General features: G+C 41.6%; 1 long non-coding RNA gene across 1 annotated transcript in view; it reads left to right on the forward strand.

Moving 5' to 3' along the window:
• Positions 1-211: 211 nt before the first annotated feature.
• Positions 212-13,891, forward strand: part of LOC134358334 (uncharacterized) — a 66,432-nt gene continuing 52,752 nt past the window's right edge. Inside the window, exon 1 of the long non-coding RNA XR_010020859.1 lies at positions 212-294. This is a non-coding gene — a long non-coding RNA (uncharacterized LOC134358334). The remainder of the gene's footprint in view (positions 295-13,891) is intronic.

Raw genomic sequence — 13,891 nt, forward strand, 5'->3', positions numbered from 1 at the left:
ATCAACATGATTTCCTGAAAGCTCACTATCTTTAAATAAGGTATATCTAAACTAAGATCTAAGACCTGAGAACCACTTTTCAACCTGAATACCAGAACGCACTTGTAGAACTCTCTAATTTCTAAATAAATCCCTGAGTTTCATTGGCCAGTCTGAATGACGCAAGTGTTCAAACATTATGGTATTAATATCACGTCAGCTTATTGGAGCTCTTGACTTCTAAACACAGCACCTCCCATTAGCTCCCAAGTCTCTTGCACATTTAATTACAAAAGTGTTACAACAATGTTTTAGGTAAGTTTTGTTATCCTGCTGTTTTCTGGTATTTTTGTGTTGAGCCCCTAGTAAATAATATATTATTAATAGAATAGGTATTGACCCTCTCATTGAAGAGTTGAATCCAGTTGTTTTGTTTCATCTTATTTAACTCTCCTCACTGATAATCTTGGCCACAGATTTTATTTTGCTTCTGTGAGCGACTTCTGTCTAGCTTCCTTCCTCACTCTTAATTTCCTGATTACTGATGTGTTCTTATTCCAGATGATAAAGAACAATTTGCCTCAGTATTTCTCTTCATAAGCTTTACTGTGAATATTATCTAGTGAATAGTACAGTCTTTCTTAACCGGCTTCTTAACTTAAACTTGTGATACCTTATATAACTTCGGTCATTCATCTCGATAACCTTTTTTTTTCATTGGTTCTATTATATTTCTTTGTTCCACTGTGAATATCTGCAAGAAAATGAATCTCAGGGTAGTATATGGTGATAATAAAACTACTTTGAACCTTGAACCTTCTAAAAAAGAATTAGAGACCAATACTATACACCAACAATATTACAGTGTATTTTTTAATCTGATAAATCTCATGGGTTAGTTAGTCTTTTCTACTGCAGCCCAATCTTTTGGCAAGTATTTTGTTTACGTTTTCTGTGAACGTCCGTCCATGAATTGATCTCTCAGAAGTGTGGCGAATTGCACACAACAAGCATAACCATGATAACCATCTAGTGTGGTAGCAAATCTCCTTTCAGTCTCCATTACATCAAACCTTTCTAGTGCTTCTTGTTCACTTCACTTCTGGTATTCAGCTCTGGATCAAGGTGATCTGTATTTAGTTAGTCATGTCAGAGTCTGAATTTAGCACTCGTCCTTGTTGGGTGTTTTGACAGCCTTGAAGGGTAACCCTGATGAGGCCCTGCGTTACTGATGGTTGGGAAGTGAGTTAGAGTGGCATTAGTGGATGGATTAAATTAATCCTGCTTTGATTTTAAATTCAAAGATCAAAGTAAATTTATTATCAATGTTTGTATATGTCACCATATGCAATACTACCCTGTGATTGTTTTTTTGCAGGCATTCACAGTAGAATAAAGAAATACAATAGAATCAATGAAAAACTACATTGGACATTGTTGACTGAGCAAACTTTTATACTCTGGCTAGCAGACGGTGTCAAATGTGCACTGAATAATTTTGATTAGGGGTGCGCTGTGCAAGTCTGAACCAGCATATTTAGAATGAATGACCAGACACTGTGCATCTGTAATATTGAATTTATTTCAATATCGTACAGAACAAATTGTTTGGCTGAATATAGAAACATAGAAACATAGAAACATAGAAAATAGGTGCAGGAGTAGGCCATTTGGCCCTTCGAGACTGCACCGCCATTTATTATGATCATGGCTGATCATCCAACTCAGAACCCCACCCCAGCCTTCCCTCCATACTCCCTGATCCCCATAGCCACAAGGGCCATATCTAACTCCCTCTTAAATATAGCCAATGAACTGGCCTCAACTGTTTCCTGTGGCAGAGAATTCCACAGATTCACCACTCTCTGTGTGAAGAAGTTTTTCCTAATCTCGGTCCTAAAAGGCTTCCCCTTTATCCTCAAACTGTGACCCCTCGTTCTAGACTTCCCCAACATCGAGAACAATCTTCCTGCATCTAGGCTGTCCAATCCCTTTAGGATTTTATACGTTTCAATCAGATCCCCCCTCAATCTTCTAAATTCCAACGAGTACAAGCCCAGTTCATCCAGTCTTTCTTCATATGAAAGTCCTGCCATCCCAGGAATCAATCTGGTGAACCTTCTTTGTACTCCCTCTATGGCAAGGATGTCTTTCCTCAGATTAGGGGACCAAAACTGCACACAATACTCCAGGTGTGGTCTCACCAAGGCCTTGTACAACTGCAGTAGTACCTCCCTGCTCCTGTACTCGAATCCTCTCGCTATAAATGCCAGCATACCATTCGCCTTTTTCACTGCCTGCTGTACCTGAATGCCCACTTTCAATGACTGGTGTATAATGACACCCAGGTCTTGTTGCACCTCCCCTTTTCCTAATCGGCCACCATTCAGATAATAATCTGTTTTCCTATTTTTGCCACCAAAGTGGATAACTTCACATTTATCCACATTAAATTGCGTCTGCCATGAATTTGCCCACTCACCCAACCTATCCAAGTCACTCTGCATCCTCTTAGCATCCTCCTCACAGCTAACACTGCCACCCAGCTTCATGTCATCCGCAAACTTGGAGATGCTGCATTTAATTCCCTCATCCAAGTCATTAGTATATATTGTAAACAACTGGGGTCCCAGCACTGAGCCTTGCGGTACCCCACTAGTCACCGCCTGCCATTCTGAAAAGGTCCCGTTTATTCCCACTCTTTGCTTCCTGTCTGCTAACCAATTCTCCATCCACATCAATACCTTACCCCCAATACCGTGTGCTTTAAGTTTGCACACTAATCTCCTGTGTGGGACCTTGTCAAAAGCCTTTTGAAAATCCAAATATACCACATCCACTGGTTCTCCCCTATCCACTCTACTAGTTACATCCTCAAAAAATTCTATGAGATTCGTCAGACATAATTTCATATAAGAAATGAAGGTGCATATTATATAATTTAATTGATTATTTTCTGTGAAGGCATTTGTTTTTATTTTTGTTATTTATCTATGGTGCTCCATCACAGCGGAAGTTGAGAGCTGTCATAGAAATTTTCCCTGTATGGATATACTTTATTGATCCCGAGGGAAATTGGGTTTCGTTGTATTCATTTACCTGATGGGGAAGATGTGTTCACTTTATCTACAGCCTTCTACTTCTTGATTTTGACAAGGTAACTCTTTGTATTCATTGTACTCTAGCTTATTGATACTTCATCTGTCCAATGCTGCTCCCCAACGTTCTGCATTGCTCATACTTCACTATTGGTCTCCTAGTCGGATGGTAATTAGGAAATTTGGGATGTGCATGAGTTTGCAGTGATATGTAACTTTACTTCAGAATTCAAAATTTTCATAATTGTTGATATTTTGTCGTGCTTACCTGTTGGTAGAGATGAGATTTGCCTTTATATGCATTTATATGATGCTTATATAATATTATCATATTATATTATGAGAGAGTAATTCTGACTAATAGCATTGTACTACGTATGTCTATAACAAATACATAGATTAGTGAGTATGTGATCAAATTTGAGACCTTATCTTTACTTTCCACATGCCTGGTTTAACAGGTATTGTTTTTGAGGAAATAAAAAATACAATATACAATAATATAAATATTATTTACTTATTGTATTTGCTTTGTTCATCTTCTTTTGCACATTGAACATAGAACGTAGAAACCTTGAGCACATTACAGGTCCTCCAGCTCACAATGTTGTGCCGACCACGTAACGTATTCTGGAAGCTGCCTGGAGTTTCCCTCGCACATTGCACTCTATTTTCCTAAGCCCCATGTACCTATCGAAGAAGCTCTTAAAAGACCCTATTATATCCACTTCCACCACCACCTCCGGCAGTGCATTCCATGCACCCATCACTCTCTGTGTGAAAAACTTACCCCTGACATCCCCTTGCTACCTGTTTCCAAGTGCCTTAAAACTATGCCTCCTCATGTTAGCCATTTCAGCCCTGGGACAAAACCTCTGGCTGTCCACACAATCAATGTCCCTCATCATCTTATACATTGGTTGCATGTCCACCTTTGTTTCTCATTGATCCTGTTGTGTTTCTTTGCACCCACTGTGAATGCCCACAAGAAAATGAATCTCAGGGGAGTACATATATGGTGATATTTACTTACTTTGATAATAAATTTACTTTGAACTTTTTGAAATTTGAAAATGACCTTACCAGGAATTAGACTCGATACTATGTCCTCTTTGATAGAAATATTGAGGAGTTCAGCTGTTCCTTTAGATTTTGGTGGTTGCTTGTTGCAGTGAGACGATGTTGTCCACCCATAGTCGGCTGTCACCTCCTGCTGGTTTTGGTCAAAAAGTTGACCGCATTCATGCAGGTGAGGCTGATGAATTAAAATGTTTAATTTTAATCACTTGTTTACCATTGTGGCTGTACAGAACAGTGTCTCATTTAAGGTGGAATATAATTTCCTTGGAGTACTTAAAATAATTTGGGGATTGGTCAATGCCTCAGGATGAGACTATCTGTATAAACTACATCAGGGAAAACTAAGGGATGAGCATATAAGCAAGAGAAGCATGTGATCATAAATGTAAATGATCTTTTCTTAAAGCAGAGGGCACATATATTTTACATTTTCTCTCATGCATTTTCAACAGGTTTGAACTGATGGTTTATACCCAGTGCCATGCCTGGCCTTTATCTGACCTTGTTTGCATGCCTTGGGTTTCGTGAAATCAGATTATAATATAGTTAACCTGTTTCTAAGCTGTATGTTGGTGAAGGGTCAGAAGGTAAATTGCATTTTACGTTTCTGTATAGGCTCTGCAACATTTGAAAAGCCAAAAATGTTCATCTTGTAGGAGGAAATGTAAGAAGTGGCAATATATTTCAGAACGTTCCGTTCTAACCCTTGTCGACAATTTATTTGTTATAAAGTTAAATCTTGTGACATGGGACAGCAGAGATTCGCTTCCAGATGAGCTCAATGCCTTCTATGCTCATTTTGACCACCAGAGCAAGGAAGAACCATCGTGCACTCTCATTTCTCCTGATGATCCTTTGGTCTCACTCTCTGAAGATGACGTGCATGTTGCCTTCAAGAGAGTAGATCCAAGGACAGCATCTGGTCCGGACAGAGTACCTGCCCGAATACTGAAGACCTGCACTGACCAACTGTCCTGATGAAGAGTCTCAGCCCGAAATTTCGACTGTATCTCTTTCTATAGATGCTGGCTGGCCTGCTGCATTCACCAGCAACTTTTATGTGTGTTGCCTGACCAACTGGCTGATGTGTTCACGGATATCTTCGACCTCTTGCTCCGGCACCCTGCTTCAATCATACCGGAGCCCAAGAAGAGCATAGTAATCTGCCTGAATGACTATCGTCTAGTGGCACTTGCATCCACAGTGATGAAGTATTTTGAGAGACTGGTATTGAAGCATACTAGTCTCCTGTCTGAGTGGCGAATTAGATCCGCTCCAATTTGCCTACAGCAGGTACCATCTTATTTGCTTTTTACATAAACCTGGAACATTTGGACAGCAAAGATTGCTATTGAGGGAGTGCAGCGTAGGTTCACAAGGTTAATTCTCGGGATGGCGGGACTGTCATATTCTGAAAGGTTGGAGCGACTGGGCTTGTATGCATTGAAATTTAGAAGGATGAGAGGGGATCTGATTGAAACATATTAGATTATTAAGGGATTGGACATGCTGGAGGCAGGAAGCATGTTCCCACTGATGGATGAGTCCAGAACCAGAGGCCACAGTTTAAGATTAAGAGGTAGGCTATTTAGAACGGAGTTGAGGAAAAACTTTTTCGCCCAGAGAGATATATGGAATGCTCTGCCCCAGAAGGCTGTGGAGGCCAAGTCTCTGGATGCTTTCAAGAAAGAGATGGATAGAGCTCTTAAAGATAGCGGAATCAAAGGTTATGAGGATAAGGCAGGAACTGGATGCTGATTGTGAATGATCAGCCATGATCACAGTGAATGGCGGTGCTGGCTTGAAGGGCCGAATGGCCTACTCCTGCACCTATTGTCTATTGTCTATTGAACTTTGATTGTACTTAAATACCTTTTGAGTTTGTCATTGTAAATTGTCCCGTTGTTAGGTTAGGGTTAACAGGGTTTGTTGGACGTTGCTGGGGTGACGTGGCTTGAAGAACTGGAAGGGCCTTCACCGTGTGATACTCACTAAATAAATAATACAGAAATAAAAAGAAAATTTCTGTGGCATGAAACTGTTTAAAAAAAATACCTTCTATTATGGGTTGAAATATAGCCACTACATTTAATTTTCCAAAGTAAATTTAAGGATAATTTTGCAAATAGAAAAATTAAAGTAACAGGAGGCTTGTCAGAAAGGTTCAGTCGCTTGGCATTTAGGATGAGGCAGTAATTTGGATCAGACATTGGCTTTGTGGGAGAAGCCAGAGAGTGGTAGTAGAGGGTTGCCTCTCTGACTGGAGGCCTGTGGCTAGTGGTGTGCCACAGGGATTGGTGCTGGTCCTTTACTGTCGGTCATCTACAGTATATAAATGATCAGGATGATAATGTGGTTAACTGGATCAGCAAATTTGTGGATGACAACAAGATTGGGTGTGTGGTGGACAGTGAGGAAGGCTGTCATGGCTAGCAGAGAGAAGGCAACTAAAAAAGTCATTACAAAGGAAAAGACGGAATACAAAAGTAAGCTATCCAATAATATTAAACAGGATCCCAAAAGTTCCTGCAGGCACATGAAGTGTGAAAGACAGGTGACAGTGGATATCGGACTGCTGGAAAATGATGCTGGCATGATAATAACGGGGGACAAGGAAATGGCAGATGAACTGAATAAGTATTTTGCATCAGACTTCACAGTGGAAGACACTAGCAGTATGCAGGAAGATTGAGAGTGTCAGGGGTCAGAGGAGTGTGAAGTTGCCATTACTAGGGAGAATCACTGGATTTTGGAATGGTTCCGGAAGATCCTTAAGTGGGAGAGTGAACAGCCAGAGTTCGTGGTCACATAGGTAGCAAAGATGTTGGTAGGATGAGCAACGAGGTTCTGCATGGGGAGTTCAGGGAATTAGTTGCTCAGTTAAAGGGCAAAACCTCCAGGGTGGTGATCTCAGGACTGCCACATGTGCCACATGCTAATGAGGCCAGAAATAGGAAGATTATACAGTTTACCATGTGGCTAATGAGCTGGCGTTGGATGAAGCACATAAGAATTTTGGACCAGGGAAAGTGGGACCAGTACAGAAGAGACAGATTGCACCTGAAACATATGGGTGGCATCCGTTAGTCTCACGAGACCATGGATCTGTGCCTGGAAAGTCTTGTTTCACCTGAAACATAGAAACATAGAAAACCTACAGCACAACACAGGCCCTTCGGCCCACAGAGTTGTGCTGAACATGTCCCTACCTTAGAAATTACTAGGCTTACCTATAGCCCTCTGTTTTACTAAGCTCCATGTACCTATCTAAATGTCTCTTAAAAGACCCTATCATATCCGCCTCCACCACAGTTGCCTATTCCACACCATCACCACTCTCTGAGTAAAAAACTTACCCCTGACATCTCCTCTGTACCTACTCCCCAGCACCTTAAACCTGTGTCCTCTTGTGGCAACCATTTCAGCCCTGGGAAAAAGCCTCTGACTATCCACACGATCAATGCCTCTCATCATCTTATACACCTCTATCAGGTCACCTCTCATCCTCCATCGCTCCAAGGAGAAAAGGTCGAGTTCACTCAACCTATTCTCATAAGGCATGCTCCCCAAACCAGGCAACATCCTTGTAAATCTCCTCTACACCCTTTCTATGGCTTCCACATCCGTCCTGTAGTGAGGCGACAAGAACTGAGCACAGTACTCCAAGTGGCATCTGACCAGGGTCCTATATAGCTGCAACATTACCTCTCGGCTCCTAAATTCAATCCCACGATTGATGAAGGCCAACATACCATACACCATACCTGAAATGGAGGGGGACTAATATCCTAGTGAGAAAGTGTGCTAATGCTGGACAATGGGGTTTAAACTAGAGTGTAAATGGGGGTTGGCACGTGGCCAAGTGGTTAAGGCATTTGACTAGGGCCCTGAAGGTTGTGAGTTCGAGCCCCAGCCGAGGCAACGTGTTGTGTCCTTGAGCAAGGCACTTGACCACACAGTGCTCAGTGACGATACTGGTGCAATGATGAGGAATATGATGGCTCTCCCCCCCCCCCAGTACTTTTCACTGCCACAATACCAGCCTCACAGCTACACATACGGACATACAGACCCCCGGGTGGCCCCACCAACATCTTCCCCACTCCCACAGAGGGGTCACCCTGGAAACATTTCCCACAGCCATAGTCTCTTCACCGATGAAAGGGACGACAGGTTTTTTAAAACCTCTGGTTACCCCGTACATACTACAACGCCCAGCCGGCGTTTTCAGATTTAAACATTCCGGAGAGCATTTTAGAAAAGCTCCGTTTTCGGGGGAGGAAAACGCCATTTTAGTGTGGATGGAGGGTCAAAACGAAGAGAAAAAGCTTCGGTTACAGATTTATCCGGTCTAGTGTGGACGTAGTCTCAGTTGAATTTCTTCAGTCTTTTCCAACCCATTAGCACTTAAGCCAGAATCATGAACTTTACTTTATGGTTGCAAGCTAGCATACTTCACATTGGCTCTGTGAACTAACATCAGTTATTAATTCAATAATTCAATGTGCTTCCTTTAATGGTGTATCCAAGATGATGCAAAACTACACCGAGATGTTTTCCCAAAAATCCCTTATTGCTCTTTTAGTCAGTATATAAAACTCATAAGCCTATTAACTTTTTTTATGGTATCATCCAGCTGCACTTGCATTTCCAGGAAATTATTTCTTGAAATCCTAGAACTCTTTATTAAATATTCTGCTTATTTACATTCTACATGCATTTCCATTGCTGGTACATTATATTTTCTTTGTAAATATTCCTCCCCATTTTTATCCATGTTAAATTAATTGATCATTCTGCCCAACTTCTTTCAATACCTATTTTGGATTTTTCATTTCAGACTGTTTCTGTATCAAGCAACAAACATCAAATCTGTATTTAGAAATGGAACATAGAAAACCTACAGCACTTTACAGGCTCTTGGCCCACAATGTTGTGCCAACCATGTAACCTACTCTAGAAGCTGCCTAGACTTTCCCTTCCACATAGCCCTCTATTTTTCTGAGCTCCGTGGGATGGGAGAAACTACGCATACAACAACTGTTGGTCAGGTGCTTCACCAGTTGCAGCTTTATGGGAGAGTGGCAAAGGGATACCCACAGCTGAAAAAAAAAACTCGCATGAAATCTCAGCTAGAGTTTGCCAGAAGGCATGTTGGAGTCTCTGAAGTCAGCTAGAAGAAGTTTCTATGGTCTGATGAAAGCTAAATTGTGCTTTTTGGCCATCAGACTAAACGCTATGCACATCAGCAAAAACTCACCATCCCTACTGTGAAGCAAGGTGGTGGGTGCGTCATGCTGTGGGCATGCTTCACTGCAGCAGGCCCTGGAAGGCTTGCGAAGGTAGAGGGTAAAGTGAATGCAGCAAAATACAGGGATATCCTGGAGGAAAATCTGGTGCGGTCTGCAAGAGAACTATGACTTGGGAGAAGATTTGTTTTCCAGCAAGACAATGACCCCCAAGAATAAAGCCAAAGCTACACAGGAATGGCTTAAAAACAACAAAGTTAATGTCCTGGTTTGGCCAAGTAAAAGTCCAGACTTCAATCCAATTGAGAATTTGTGGCTGGACTTGAAAAGGGCAGTTCACTCACGATTCCCATACAATCTAACAAAATCTGAGCAGTTTTGTAAAGAAAAATAGGAAAAAATTGCAGTATCCAGATGTGCAAAGCTGATAGAGACCTAGTCACACAAACTCAAGGCTGTAATTGCGCCAAAGGTGCATCTACTAAATACTGACTTGAAGAGGGTGAATACTTATGCAATCAATTATATTTGTGTTTTATATTTGTAATTAATTTAGATCGCTTTGTTGATCAATGGCAAAAAGAAGCCAAATTAAATCTACTGTGATTCAATGTCGTAAAACAATAAAACATGAAAACATTCAAGAAGGGTGTATATCTTTTCTAGGCACTGTACCTATCTAAATTTCTTTAAGTTTGCACAGGTACATGGATGAGAGAGGTATTGAAGGCAATGGTTCAGGTGCAGGTAGATGGGACATGGAAGAAAACCAGGTTGACATAAACTAGATTAGATTAGATTATGAGGACACGCAGTCCTCTTTTATTGTCATTTAGTAATGCATGCATTAAGAAATGATACAATATTCCTCCGGTGTGATATCACAGAAAGACAGGACAGACCAAGACTGAAAAACTAACAAAAGCCACATAATTATAACATATAGTTACAACAGTGCAACAATACCATAACTTGATGAAGAAACAGGCCATGGGCACAGTAAAAAAGTTCAAAGTCTCTTGAAAGTCCCACATCTCATGCAGATGGGAGAAGGAAGAAAACTCTCCCTGCCATGCCCGACCACAGTCCGACTTTGAATCGTCCGTAAACTTCGAGCTCAGATCAGCCCTCCGATACCAAGTACCGAGCACCATCTCTGCCGAACACTTTGACCTTCCGCATCGGTCGCCAGCAGCAGGCAAAGCCGGGGATTTTGGGGCCTTCCCTCCCGAGATTCTCGATCACACAGTAGCAGAAGCAGCGAACCGGGCATTTCAGACATTTCTTCAGATGTTCCTCTGTGCCTTCTGACGTCTGTCTCCATCAAATCAGAATTGTGCACGGCACCCTATTTAACAAATATGATATCATTTCACAGGAGAGCTGCGCGCGCTGCGTTGCGCTGCCATCTTCTCCTCCCGCCTTAAACTAGATGGGCTGAAGGGCCTGCTTCTATGCTGTAGTGCCCTATGACTTTATCATACATATGATTTTGTTTTAACAAACCCTTTACAAGAAGCATATATGAATGCTTTTTGGAAATCCACTCAAGCAATGGTCACAGCTCTCTCTTAAGCAAATCAATCACTCTCAGTGAGTTCCATTAAGTTCTCTACTCCCTTGTTTCTGGTCTACATTTATTCTATATTTAATCACGCTTTCTCAAGGGAAAATTCCATTCCCAGGGATAAAATTGGCAGGACCCCTAAGAGCTGTAGTGCACAGGCAGGTCTAATTTAATATCTGTGATCTCATTAATACAATAATAACCAGCAGTCTGGTATCTTTTACCTCCAGTCTAGAAGTCATGATAGTTCCAGGGCTAATTTGAAAAATGAGCTAGACTCTCTATGAGTAGTTTGACAGAAATATTTTCATGCATTGAAGCAGTCTGAGTGCATACTATGAAGACCCACTGATTTCACCGCCTTGAAGTTTATCCATGTTTTACTCAACCACATCTTTTCAAAGCCAAATATGACAATAGTGTGACTTTCTTCTATTCACTCAGTGGCCATTTTATTAGGTACACCCGCACACCTGCTTGTTAATGTAAGTATTTATTCGGCCATTCATGGACAGCAACCTGCAGACATGGTCAAGGGGTTGAGTTGTTGTTCAGACTAAACAACAGAATGGGTAAGAAATGTGTTGTACACAATAAGGTGGCCACTGAGTGTAAGTCATCATAAGGCTGCATATTTACTTGGAAATTCTTACGTGTTATGATTCTCATTTTACTAAGGGAAGAATGAAATGACATTGCTCACACAGAGTAGAATATAACTGTGATATATATTGCTCAGCAGCAAACCATGGTGAAAACTACAGAAGTCTATGTGGTAGACTTAATTGTGTGGTAGATCAGCATGTAGGTGCCATCATAAAGAAGGCATGGCAATGCCTCAACTTTCTGAGAAATTAGTGTAGATTTGGCAAGTCACCGAAAACATTGACAAACTTCAATGGATCCACAGTGGAGAGTATCCTAATTGGTTACACACAGCCTGGTATTGAAACACCAATGCCCAGGAATGGAAAAGTCAACAGAAATTGAAGGATACAGCCCAGTTCATCACAGGAAGAGTGCACCCCACCACTGAGCACATTATCAAGGAGTACTGCCGTAAGATAGTAGCATCCATCGTCAAGGACTCCCACCACCCAGACCATGCTCTTTTTTCACTACTACGTAGTTTTTGATAGAGGTGTACAAGATATTAAGAGGAATAGATAGAGTGGATAGCCAGTGCCTCTTCCCCAGGGCACTACTGCTCAATACAAGAGGACATGGCTTTAAGGTAAGGGGTGGGAAGTTCAAGGGGGATATCAGAGGAAGGTTTTTTACTCAGAGAGTGGTTGGTGCGTGGAATGCACTGCCTGAGTCAGTGGTGGAGGCAGATACACTAGTGAAGTTTAAGACACTACTAGACAGGTATATGGAGGAATTTAAGGTGGGGGCTTATATGGGAGGCAGGGTTTGAGGGTCGGTACAACCTTGTGGGCCGAAGGGTCTGTAATGTGCTGTACTATTCTATGTTCTATGTTTTTCATAAATTCCATTGTATTTCTTTGTTTTCCTGTAAATAACTGCAAGAAAATGGTTCTCAGGGTAGTATATGCTGACATATATTCACTTTGACTTTGACTTATCCACATATTCATAGAATCATAGAAATCTACAGCACCTTACAGGCCCTTTGGCCCCTAATGTTGCGCCGACCATGTAACCTACCTTATAACCTGCCTAGAATTACTCTACTACAGAGCCATCTATTTTTCTAAGCTTCATATGCCTTCTTAACAACACTGTCATCCTGTGCAGAAGCTTTGAGTGTCCTATGGACACAATACCCAAGATCTCACTGATCCTTCACACTGCCAAGAGTTTTACCATTAATAATTACTATTATTCCAAAAGACTCAGAAACACTCTTTGCTGTGTTAATTCCATGCATGTTACTGCAAAGGACAGATGTAATGTTCGCAGCGAACTCACCATCATGTATTATACCAGTGTACTCAGGAAGAGACAAATAGTTACAGTTCTCCATCAGTTGCACTTGCTACTGTGTGGGATAGAGAACAATGAGTTTCTGTGTGATGTTAGGTTATGTATGTTAGACTATTGTTTATTGACTAGAGTTCCACTTTCAATATTACAATTCCAAGCAAACTCATCTCCGAACTCCTAAACTGTGATCAATACCTCCTTTGCAACTGGATCCTGGACATCCTGACCAACAGACTGCAATCAGTACAGATAGGCAGCAATACTTCACCAGCTATCCCCAACACTGGTGCTCTACAAGGCTGCACCCTCAGCCCCTTACTCTGCTCCCTATGCACTCACAACAGTTTGGTAAAATACTGCTCTAACCCCATCCACAATTTTACAAATGACACCACTGTAGTCGGTGAAATTTCAAATAATAGTGAGTTGGAGAGCAGGAAGGAGATAGAGAGGCTGGTGAAATAATGCCATGACAACAGCCTTTGCTTCGGTGTCAGCAAAACAAATGAGATGATTTTTGACTTCAGGAAGGGGGGCTCTTGCCTAAGCTGCCATTTATGTTAATTGTGCTGAGGTCACAAATGTTGAAAGCTTCAGATTCCTAGGAGTAAACATTTCCAATAACCTGTCCTGATGTAACCACGAAGACACTATCACCAAGAAAGCTCACCAATGCCTCTGCTTTACCAGGAGGTTGAAGAAATTTGGCATGTCCCCTTTGACCCTCAACAATTTTTCTTGATGCATCATAGATAGTATCCTATCTGGATACATAACATCCCGGTGAGGCAGTTGAACTATCCAGCCTCAAAAAAAAAATGCAGAGTTGTGTGCACACAGCACATCATGGAAGACAGAGTCCCCTCCATGGACTCTGCCTATACTTCTCATCAAGTCAAAGTCTGTCCCGAGCCTTGTGGCCCATCAGGCTGGTGCTTATGCAAGTTTCTGTGGTGTTAAGCGACTGAGAG

Source organism: Mobula hypostoma, chromosome 2 (assembly GCF_963921235.1).
Source record: "Mobula hypostoma chromosome 2, sMobHyp1.1, whole genome shotgun sequence".
In the NCBI taxonomy this organism is placed as follows: Eukaryota; Metazoa; Chordata; class Chondrichthyes; order Myliobatiformes; family Myliobatidae; genus Mobula; species Mobula hypostoma.